Source organism: Scomber japonicus, chromosome 20, assembly GCF_027409825.1.
Source record: "Scomber japonicus isolate fScoJap1 chromosome 20, fScoJap1.pri, whole genome shotgun sequence".
In the NCBI taxonomy this organism is placed as follows: domain Eukaryota; kingdom Metazoa; phylum Chordata; class Actinopteri; order Scombriformes; family Scombridae; genus Scomber; species Scomber japonicus.
The window spans coordinates 26,186,442-26,198,101 of NC_070597.1; positions in this window are offsets into that span (position 1 = coordinate 26,186,442).

The window sequence follows — 11,660 nt, forward strand, 5'->3', positions numbered from 1 at the left end:
GCCCACAGAAAATTGTGTGCCCTCCTGTGGACTCATGAGGAAGTGTCTCTATTATCTCTTTCTTTCTTTCTCTCTCACTCACACACACACACACACAGAGAGACACACACATACAGGTCATGGATTCGCTCTGCTTTGTTTGAGCTTGTAAAGTCCCTCCGTGGGTGGAGAAAGTTGACAGACAGAAAACAGAAAAATATTGGGCACCTAAAGTGGAATAGAGTTTCCATCGTGTATGTATGTATGTGTATGTGTGTGTGTGTGTTTGTGTGTGTTGTACATGCACAATACACATTTATCACTGTCATGTTGTTACTTAAATATCGGTTCATCACTGAGGTTAGGGTGTCAGTCAGACGTTCACTGCATATTTCAGAATAAAAGAACAGAGACCCTGCAGCAGCTTACCTGAGCCTGGTCACTGCTGCTATTTTCAGTTCAGATCATTGTGGCAGATTATGTTTGGCACGTAGCTGTTTTCCTGACATCAGAAGGTGGGTTGTGGGAAACAACCATATAAGATTCTAATCACCAGTCTAGATCATACTGCTAAAGCTGCTTGACATTCCAGCAGGCTTTCTATCTGATCATGTAGTGCTTGTACGTGAGATTTTTTTTTTTTTTTTTAAAGATTTATTTTGATGGTTACTTGGTTACTTTTTTGATTGTCAGTGAAAAAGGACAAACGAAACCAAACTTGCGTCATCTGCTATTTTCAAGACTGTGACCAGCTTTGTTTTAATATTGTATCATCTGTTTGATGCTTTCTTCTATATACATTTTATCTTTCTATGTTTTATTTCAGTTGCCTCATGGAAGCTTTTTCCAGGTTTCAAAGTGCCACAATTACTAATACTGTTTCACTTTGACTGTTGCCTTTACCATCAGTGCTCGCTCTGCATCTAATAGTTCCACTGCTACTACTGCTAAAAGTGATTAAACTGAAACAAAGTTCAATATGTTATCAATTCAAACCTGTGTCTTTACACCTAACATAAGGTGTGACCAATGGAACAGTTAAGTGTGATTTTAAATAGCTTCAAAGTGTCATGTTCACACACACACACACACACACACACACACACACACACACACACACACACACACACACACACACACACACACACACACACACACACACACACAAACACACCTCACATGAATCAACACACCAGTCAATAAACAATGTCAATAATAGCTGTATTCATTTAACACATGCCAGCAGAGTGAGTGAGTGTGTGTGTGTGTGTGTGTGTGTGTGTGTGTGTGTGTGTGTGTGTGTACAGGACATGATGAGCAGGTGTTGCAAATGATTAACACCATCATTTTAAAAAATGACGTCAAAGCTGGAGTCTGCTGTGTATATTAAATATGCTTACGGTGAGCAAAGGATGTCCCACTGTGCTACTAGTTATTCCTAATGAGTTACTTAAGTTGAATATTGCACATCATAACACATTATGGGCAAAATGAGCAGTATGAAATGAAAACAGCACAGTCATCACTCTATTAATGGGCCTCAGCTAGAATAGGCAGGAGAGGATGAATTGTTTCTATTTTTTTGTTACCTTGTGAGAATGACGTACTAGTGTATAGACACCCAGACAGTGAATAGTGATATTAGACTGGATAAACTCCAGATTATGGTAAAGGGACTGTACGTATAGAGCTCTTTTCTAGTCTTTTTGACCACTTAAAGCACTTTTATACTACATAACACATTCACACACATTCATACACTGATGACAGGAGCTACCACACAGGGTATCAACCTGCTCATCAGGAGGAAACTAACCATTCAGACACATCCATACAATGTTGGCACAGCCATCAGGAGCAATTTGGGGTTAAGTATCTTGCCCAAGGACACATGGACCTTTGGACTGGAGGAGCCGGGAATCAAACCACCCATATTCAATGGCATCTTTCAAATTTCTATCTGCACATATCTACAGAACGATCTTGGTTATGGTTGTAGAGGAATTTCAACATCGGAAATAAACTTTAGTCATCTATGTAGTAGAAATGTTAAAATGATTAAGGAAAATGATGCCCTATGTCCAGAGATGACAGAGGAAAAGGTTGATTACCTTAAAGAAGAAAATCCTGCATCAACCAGAAAGCAGAATCCCAGGCCACTTGTTTTATGGATACTTTCCACATGAACTTCTTCTGCAAGTGAAAGCATATTTGCTTTCCATAGCAGAGACAAGCTGTCATTAACCAGTATTACATCTCCTTATAGAGGCTTATGTTTATTTATTTTTTTAAAGATTTTATTTACCCTTTATGCAGTCCATTTTTATTGTATTAGTGTGTAAGAATCACACACACACACACACACACACACACACACACACACACACACACATGGACACACACACTGACTCCTATTTATTCAGATTTGGTATAAATAAAGTGAGTGAGACAACTAAATGTCTTAATGATGATTCATCTTGTTGCACTCAGGTTGTTCACATGAAAAGTGAGGGATGTTACAGATGTTACAACCATATGTGCTGCGGTTGGACACTGATGTTGGGTGATAAGGACTGACTCACAGTCAGTGTTACAGTTCATCCCAAAGTGTTGGATGGGGTTGTGGTGAGTGCTCTGTGCAGACCAGTCAAGTTCTTTCACACCAAACTATGAAAAGCATTTTTTATGGAGCTGACTTTGTGCATGGATGAAAAGTCAGGAGGACCTTTCTACAAACTGTTGCCACAAAGTTGGAAGTAGACCTGTCACAATAAAGATCAACTTATCGCACAATAACGTAATTATCAACATCATCATGTCTATATATGGACTTAATGTATCATATGATAATATTGTCACACTTCACATTAGCAGCTAAGAGACTATTCATGTCACATTGGTTAAACAAGTAGTGTCCTCCATTCCTCACTGTGTACATCCTGAGTGGAGACTGTAGAAGAATTAAAGGGAAATAACTCTGTCACTAACCATATTGACAGTCTGTGTAAGTGTAGCACCCACTCTACAATCTCAAACCCCCTTGATTTATTATTATATTATATTATATTATCATTACATAGGTGATATAAAATAATCTTCAAATGACAATAATATCGTTTATTGTGATTATTTCTGAGACAATATATTGTCCAACAAAAGTATCATGACAGACCTTGTTGGAAGATGCTATGGTCTAAAAAATCACTCTCTGCTCTAGAATTATAATTTCCCTTGATGGGAAGTAAGCAGTTCAGAGCAGGAACAGTACTTTGATCTTGATATAACAAGCCTAGTTTCCTCAAGATAGTGATCTCAAAAGATGGCTCTTGCTTTTTTCTTGATGTTTTTTTTCTTGATCGTCACAGCTCATACATCCGATGTGATAATCTTCTATAATTAGCAGACATAAGAAAGTTATGTCATTGCTTGCATTTGAGGTCAGTACATAGCAGTTATTGTAACCTCCTGCAGCAGCAACCCAGGGAAAATCCCTGTAATGTCCCTTGAATGTACCTACTGTATAGTGACTGATAGTGTGCCTGTGGTTATCAGGGGTTGATCAAGATAGACAGGCGCCAATAATACTAACTTTATACCACATATTAGAATCTTTAGAATCTATTTATTTATTTAATTATCACACTTTCACAGTTTGAGATATTAATATTTTCCAATCTCAAAAACAACTTTTGTATTGACACCACAACATACTTATTTCACTGACAACAGTTTCATATGAGACTATACAATCTTTTTTTATTTCACTAATGTAACATTAAATGTCTTAGTAATGTCTATTTGATTGCCACAGACAAAAACCCACACTGGATACAGTTTGCTTTTGTAGCCCACATACTTTCTCTATGTGGGAGTACCGCAACTGGGGTGTGTACATGCAAATGTGTGTGTGTATGTGTTTGTGTGTGTGTGAGTGGGGTGGAGAAAGACAATGAGTGTGCAACTGTCAAAGTGGGAAAGCTGTTTGGTTTATATTTAAATCGTCTTCAACTGACAGATCAATAAACAGCAGTGACCGCCCCCACATATAACACATACACTGTTGACTTTCAATGCACATATATGGAGGACTGAAAGGCTTATTAAGGACTTTCAATGCCCCATATATGAAACAATATTCAATATCACATATCTGCCAGTGATGGAAGTGTCTTTCCATTCACAGTTTTACAAAGCAGTCTGAACACCTGACATGATGTTTGATTTAAAGTGCTCATTGATGGTTTCAGTAAATATATCTCTTCATCAATAGATTACATGTCTTTATTAGGGCAGGAATTTCCTGTAAAGATTAGCTTGTGAAAGGTTGTAATAAATGTCAGCAACTCCAAAACCACCAGAGGTCTCTGGAATGAACCTCAAAGTTCCCCTCCACTCAAAAATATGAAAATTCTTCTTGGTCCAACACTTAGATATTTGAGTCTTATAAAACTTACTTCCGATACAGTTGTATCCTTTAGTTAAAAATGATATTCTAGTTAGTTAGTTAATAATATCATATGTCATTCCTTCATTAGAGACACCAGCTTGAGGTTATGTACCTCCACCAACCAATCAAGTTGCAGTTTACACTCATGTCTGTGCAGACTCATATATTCAGACTCATATCATATTTGTAGTATCTAATAAGATGAACAGAATTCAATAAAAACTATTATTAGTATTTTCCTTGTATATGTTCACATGGTTGATTAGTAAAGCAGATTCTGATAGAACACACTGTTAAGCCGTGACAGCAGACGGTGCTTTAAATATGAATGGAAGCTACATTTGTCCTATTAGACATTGTGTGAAACTTTGTCATAACTAGCGTATGAATTCTTGATGTTTTGTAAGGTCATAGTGACCTTTGACCTTTGACCACCGGATTCGAATCAGTTCATCCTTAAATCCAAGTGGACATTTATGCAAGTTTGAAAGAAATTCCCTCAAAGTTCTCTTAAAATATTTAGTTTTTGTTTGTCTATGAGGGTGAGATGTATGGAAATACGGACAGACAACCTGAAAACATAATGCCTCCAGTCATGGCTGTCACCAGCATGGAGTCATGACAAAATGCTGCTGAATAGCTCTATGGAGCATCTGGGCACCTGTAACTGGTCACTCAACACACTTTTTTAGCATCTGGTCTGAAACCCTTTTCTAAAGCTTGAAAAACTTAGATACTCCACTAGGGGATCAGTACCGGTATTCTTTTTTTTTCTTGATTGATTTTTCCATTAGTTTCATGCATTCATTGACAATATATGTGCCTCACTCTAATACTGGTATCTTATTCTTCATTTAATGGTATTTGTAAGCTCTTATAATCTCAAATCTCCCTAAAGTTTTGCAGGCAGTCTTTTAGGGTGTATCTGATTTTCTCAAGTTTCAGAAAGTGCATAGTATCTCAAATCCATCTTGTAAAGCTGGGAGATGTTTCCTCTTTCCAGTAGAGAAGAATGAGATGTCTTGCAATCAGGGACGTGAATGCTATGACTATACAAGCTTCGTCTCTAAGGAATCCAAATAATGTGCATATGGGGTTGGGAGTGATATCTTTTTGAAACAATTTACTGTAGGCACTGAAGATGTTGACCCATAATGTGCTGAGTTTGGGGCAGGACCAGAGCATGTGTATATAATCTGCTGGTTGGCTTTTACAGTGAGGACATAAAGGGTTCACATCAGGGAATCTGTTCGGCAGTTTTGCCTTGGTCAAATGTGATCTCTAGACAACTTTGAGTTGTATCAGGCTATGCTTCCTCTCCAAGGTCTTTCTCCCATAGTTTCCTAACATCTTGCAGTGAGTGAGGAATGATATCACATATATTGTTATAAAGAGTGGAAGTCAGACCCTTGCGATGATCCAAAAATTATGATTCAAGCACGTCAGACGCTTTTGGTGTGAACGCAGCTTTATACATTCATGGATTTTGATGGCACACTTCAGCTATAACAGTGGACACTAGTGCATCATCCCATACACTACCACTTCATCTGCACTAACTTTTTTGGTTGCATATTATTATAATGTAATGTAATGTCATTTGATGATGTCTTAAGAGAAATAAAAACACTCATGAAAAAGTCAAAAAATCATAATTCATGCATGAAGGGGTTAAATATACATGAATCAATGTGGAATACTCTATGTTCTCTATGTCCATACAGGTACTGTATAACTCATATTGTCTCCCTCTACCTTCACCTTGAGAGTTTTGGGACTACTACATGTACCACGAGCATCATTTAGTTTGAACTTGGGAAATAAGAGCTTTTATAAAAAGCAGATAGAGTATATAATGGTTAACTCACATGAAGGACTGGACAAAAAAATCATACACTCCACATTTGTAGTTGAAAGCCTTTACACTGCAGGAAATGCACATTGCTTTCAACAGGGATTTCAAATAGTTAATACGATAACAATGACATATGAATATGAATCAATTTGATGTTTGAATGAAGTTGCCTGATCTCTAACAACAGCCTATTTCTGGATGTTTGGAGCGTTGCCTGTCCTCAATTTACTCAATATGCACCATCATGTTCACCAGGTGGACCACTGCCTCTAACATTCTCTCTTTATTTAGTGGGATAATACCTCACCCACATCACTCCTACCCAACTTCATGCTTTCAGTAGTTTCAATACCAATACATTGTGCTTAATAAAGCAACAATAGAAAAACAATCCTGAAGCAGAACATTAATCCCATGAAAAGCCTATCATCCAGCTTCTTGTTCCACCACAGTCAACATTAATCCCAAGTAACAGACTCAAATCTTCTCTCAAAATACATATACAATAGAACAATTCATATTTATGGATGTATATTTATATATACATACACACTGTTTTTCATTTTTGAAAGTCAGTGACTGGTGGAATATTTATTCAAACCTGCTTTTAACAGCATTCATGTGTTAGGTCCATTTGTGAATGTAAAATTAGATAAAATTACATGTGTATATTCTTGGAGAGTTAATATTGGAAGAACACCAAAAAACAAACTTACATTTTACAATAATATGCACAACACTATAAAAAATATCAAGGGAAATGTATGCAGCATATGTTGTGCTTTGTACAATGACAATAAAGACTTTCTATTCTATTCTATTCTATTCTATTCTATTCTATTCTATTCTATTCTATTCTAAAGTTGACCAAAGTGCTGTACAAACGAATAAATAGATAAGATAAGATAAGATAAGATAAGATAAGATAAGATAAGATAAGATAAGATAAGATAAGATAAGATAAGATAAGATAAGATAAGATATTCCTTTATTAGTTGCACGATCGGGAGATTTACAATATTGCAGAGTGGACAGTAAAAAAGCATCAATATAAAGAATAAAAAACAATAAATAATAAGTACACAAGCAATAGTAGTAAAAATGCATAGAAAATAATAGTAATGTTCTTTTTTTGTTTTTTGCCGCCCTCCTCCTACTTGGTAGACAAGTAGGAGGAGGGTTATTGTGTGGCCATATATACAGACAGACAGACAGACAGACAGACAGACAGACAGACAGACAGATGAAGAGACGGACAGACAAATGGATAGACAAGGAGGTAGCCTAATTTGGGATTTATGTGTATATGCTGCACATGTATATGTGTGTGTGTGTATAGTAATGTTCTTATCTTTTATGCAGCATGACCACAAGCTTTGGTGTGTGATGTGTTAAAGAGATGTCATATCACTAGAACAATGGTACGGGACAGTCAGTTAGGATCCTTTGTCATGGTAGACATAAACTGTGACACAGTTCAGTTTCAAGACATTTTGACAAATCATTTTAACCAATTACCTGCCACATCATTTTAACCTATTACCTGCCACATCATTTTAACCTATTACCTGCCACAGCCACGCAATGCTGTGGTGGAAAACTGCGATCATTTCACGCATTTCTGTGAGATCAGGCTGTTTTTTATGATGCTACTTTTTATCAAACTAGTCTGGACAAACCTGTGACAACAAATTCAAAGCATTAAGCTGTCACTTTGACCCAGAGCTGCTTTTACAATGAGCAGCACCTCCTTCAATATCCTGCTCAAAGACACTTCAACAGGACGGTCTTTCTAACATCACACCAGTGCCTACCGGAATTCACACTAACACCATTTTTCCTTGAGGTGGAAGATCATTCTACCCTTAATTCTGAAAGTCACTGCTCCCACATCCACAAGCCTTTTCTTGAAAGCAGCTTTTCCTTCTACCATGACTGTAAGCTTTGTCACATCACAGACTGACAGCTTTCATCGCCCGTTGTGTGAAAACATAAAAGCAAGTGGAAACTCTCTGATATCGGTCCAAGATAGCAGAGAAGAAAAGAGAAAAGAGAAGCCAGAGAAACACATAAAGAAGAAAAAGATGAGTGGGAAACCTCTGTTATACAGACACATGCCTTGTGTTGTAAGGCCTGAATGACAGCTTAGTGGGGGGTAAAACTGTCTTGCCACTGTTTTGCATAACACTGCTAAGTTATAATGTTATTCAAGAGATTTAAAATACACACCAAAAACACTGTAACATTTTGTTTTGTAGACCTACTGTATTTCTGTTCTGCTTATAAGTGAGATAAGTAGTTACCTCAGTCAGTCTTAAGTCTGTGCGTGAAGATCTGAAGTCAGGATGTGGTTAGCCTAGCTTAGCATAAAGGGGGAAATCAAACCTGGCTTAAATAGGTTATATTTAACCGGTTGAACCTACACTGTGTTTTTCGATGTGTGTGTGTGTGGGGGGGGGGGGGGCTCAGCAGCATGCAGTGATAAAATATATCAGACATTGGATACACACACAATACTTGTAAACAGGAGGAGCTCAGAACTATTTTGGAAATGTATAGCCTTATTCTTCTGAATGAGCACTGTGGATGGGGGATCTTCCCATGATTCCCATCATTACAATTAAGTATGTTGTACATGGACATCGAATGGCCTCGAATTAACTTTACCATGCACCAAGTTTCTGCTGCAATAAACCATCCAGCAGAGGTTCACCATAATGCATGCATAGCCCACAACTGGAGGTACACCACAAACACACAGGCACGTACATGCTGGCTTCCTGTCCTTTTCTTTCTTTCTGTTTCATCTGTTTTTATTTCATCTCTTTTCAAACATCTGCATCCAAAAGTAGTGATATTAAATAAATTAATCACAATCTCATATATATATATATAGCATAATGTACACCTAATATGAGGAGTTCAGCAGGTGTTTTTTTGTAATGTCCCCTGTTAATTTAAATGGTGTCACTATATGTTCTGTGTGTATTTGCAGACAGTAAAGCCTCCCACCCTACTAATATGAACATGTAGCCGCCCCTGTAAAGTTCCAGAGTAAAGTGTCATAGCTGTATTGTACAGTCATCGTCCCCATCACCATCCACCTCTGCTCCACACTTACCCTGCAGAGCTGCTGTGGTCTGACTTATCTACCATCACACTGTTCCACTGTGGAAATACTGCTGCTTCTTATACACTGCTGTACTGTCTCCCTCTGTCCTGTCCTGTACTGTACTGTCTCCCTCTGTCCTGTCCTGTACTGTACTGTCTCACTCTGTCCTGTCCTGTACTGTACTGTCTCACTCTGTCCTGTACTATACAGTCTCACTCTGTCCTGACCTGTACAGTACTCTTTCACTCTGTCCTGTACTGTCACTCTGTCCTGTCCTGTACTCTTTCACTCTGTCCTGTCCTGTACTGTCTCCCTCTGTCCTGTCCTGTACTCTTTCACTCTGTCCTGTAGTCTTTCACTCTGTCCTGTCCTGTACTGTCTCCCTCTGTACTGTCCTGTACTGTCTCACTCTGTGCTGTTCTGTACTGTCTCAATCTGTCCTGTCCTATATTCTTTCACTCTGTCCTTACCTGTATTCTTTCACTCTGTCCTGTCCTGTATTCTTGCACTCTGTTCTGTCCTGTACTGTCTCCCTCTGTCCTGTCCTGTACTCTTTCACTCTGTCCTGTCCTGTACTGTCTCCCTCTGTCCTGTCCTGTACTCTTTCACTCTGTCCTGTACTGTCTCACTCTGTGCTGTCCTGTACTGTCTCACTCTGTGCTGTCCTGTACTGTCTCCCTCTGTCCTGTCCTGTACTGTCTCACTCTGTGCTGTCCTGTACTGTCTCCCTCTGTCCTGTCCTGTACTGTCTCACTCTGTCCTGTCCTGTATTCTTTCACTCTGTCCTGTCCTGTACTCTTTCACTCTGTCCTGTACTGTCATTCTGTCCTGTCGTGTAGTGTTATTCTGTCCTGTCCTGTCCCGTTCTGTCCCTGTAGTGTCACACAGGAGTTGATGAATGAACAGTAATGCTAAAATCAATCTTATAACCATTCCATATGTGTCCATTGAGCCACAGTGATCTGTAACCACCAGACAGCTCACCTTATAGTCAACATCAGCCTGCAGCTGTCTGACTTCCTGTTCATGGTGCAGTTATTGTCCCAACTTATTGCATCCATAATGAGCTCTGCTCTGTTCTGAAACTGTTCCAAAGTGCAAGTGAAAAGTAGGGTGACTCACTACTCAGGTCCCAGGCAATGAAATATTTGCATTAAATGATGTATTTAACCTTTTGAACCTATTGAAACTTTTCATCAGCACCTTCACACACAGTCATTGCTGTATTTCTTTCCTGATCAGAAACATGCATTCATTCTCACAGGACAGCAGATACAACAGAATTATTAAAGGTGTCTTCGGTGAATTTAAGACATGGTTGCATACAAAGGTAATAGAAAAGCAATGTAAACTGGGGTGAAGACATATTTGAAAATGTCTCAATTTGCTAAATTTGTGCTTACCCACTTACCCCTGAACCTACAGGGCCGATTCCACTGCAGGAACTTCTGGGTAATTTTACAGGGCAGTGACTGTTGGCGCGTGTCTCCATAGCAGGAACTGCCACTGAAGGACAATCTCCTAGAACTTTTACAGGGGCAAAACGAGTCCCTGCCTCGAGGTATGTACTCTGTGTGGCCCCGAAAAATCCATGGGCACCAAAATAAGAGCTATGCCCCAACCCAGCAGAAGAAGACTAGTAGTAGAAGATGGAGATGGAGAAGAAGATGTAAGTTGACCTCGTTGTTGTTTTCTTTGTAGTGCCTCATCTCGGTGACATCACCCTAACCCTCAAAACTCTTTTTGAGCATCACAGTCTCTCCAATATTGTATTTTCACAATCTGATCCATTAGATCCCAAAAAATGAAATAAAAAGTCTCAAAGAGCTGTGTCAGTAAATTCATTGATGCCATTCATGCTAAAATACCAAAATACACTCTTCAAGTGGTGGAGCCTGACCAGCATACCACACACACACACACAGGGAGGCAGAGGGTGAACATTCCTCCTTGCTGATGTATAATCACTCTGTGAGTAAATTGCAGGAGAGTCTGACAGAGACATTAAACAAACACACACACACACACACAGAGACACACACACACACACACACATACACACACACATTAATGTGACAGGTTGCTTGACAGAGCATCTAAGGCCACACTGATAGCCCAGAGTCAATGGGAGAACCCTTTCAAAATACTCCTAGAGCCTCAGCGCTGATAATAATGACATACATACACATTCACACATTCACTGATACACACACACGCACACACACGCTGTCATGCCATAATGAAAGCTGTGACTAATGAGGCCATCC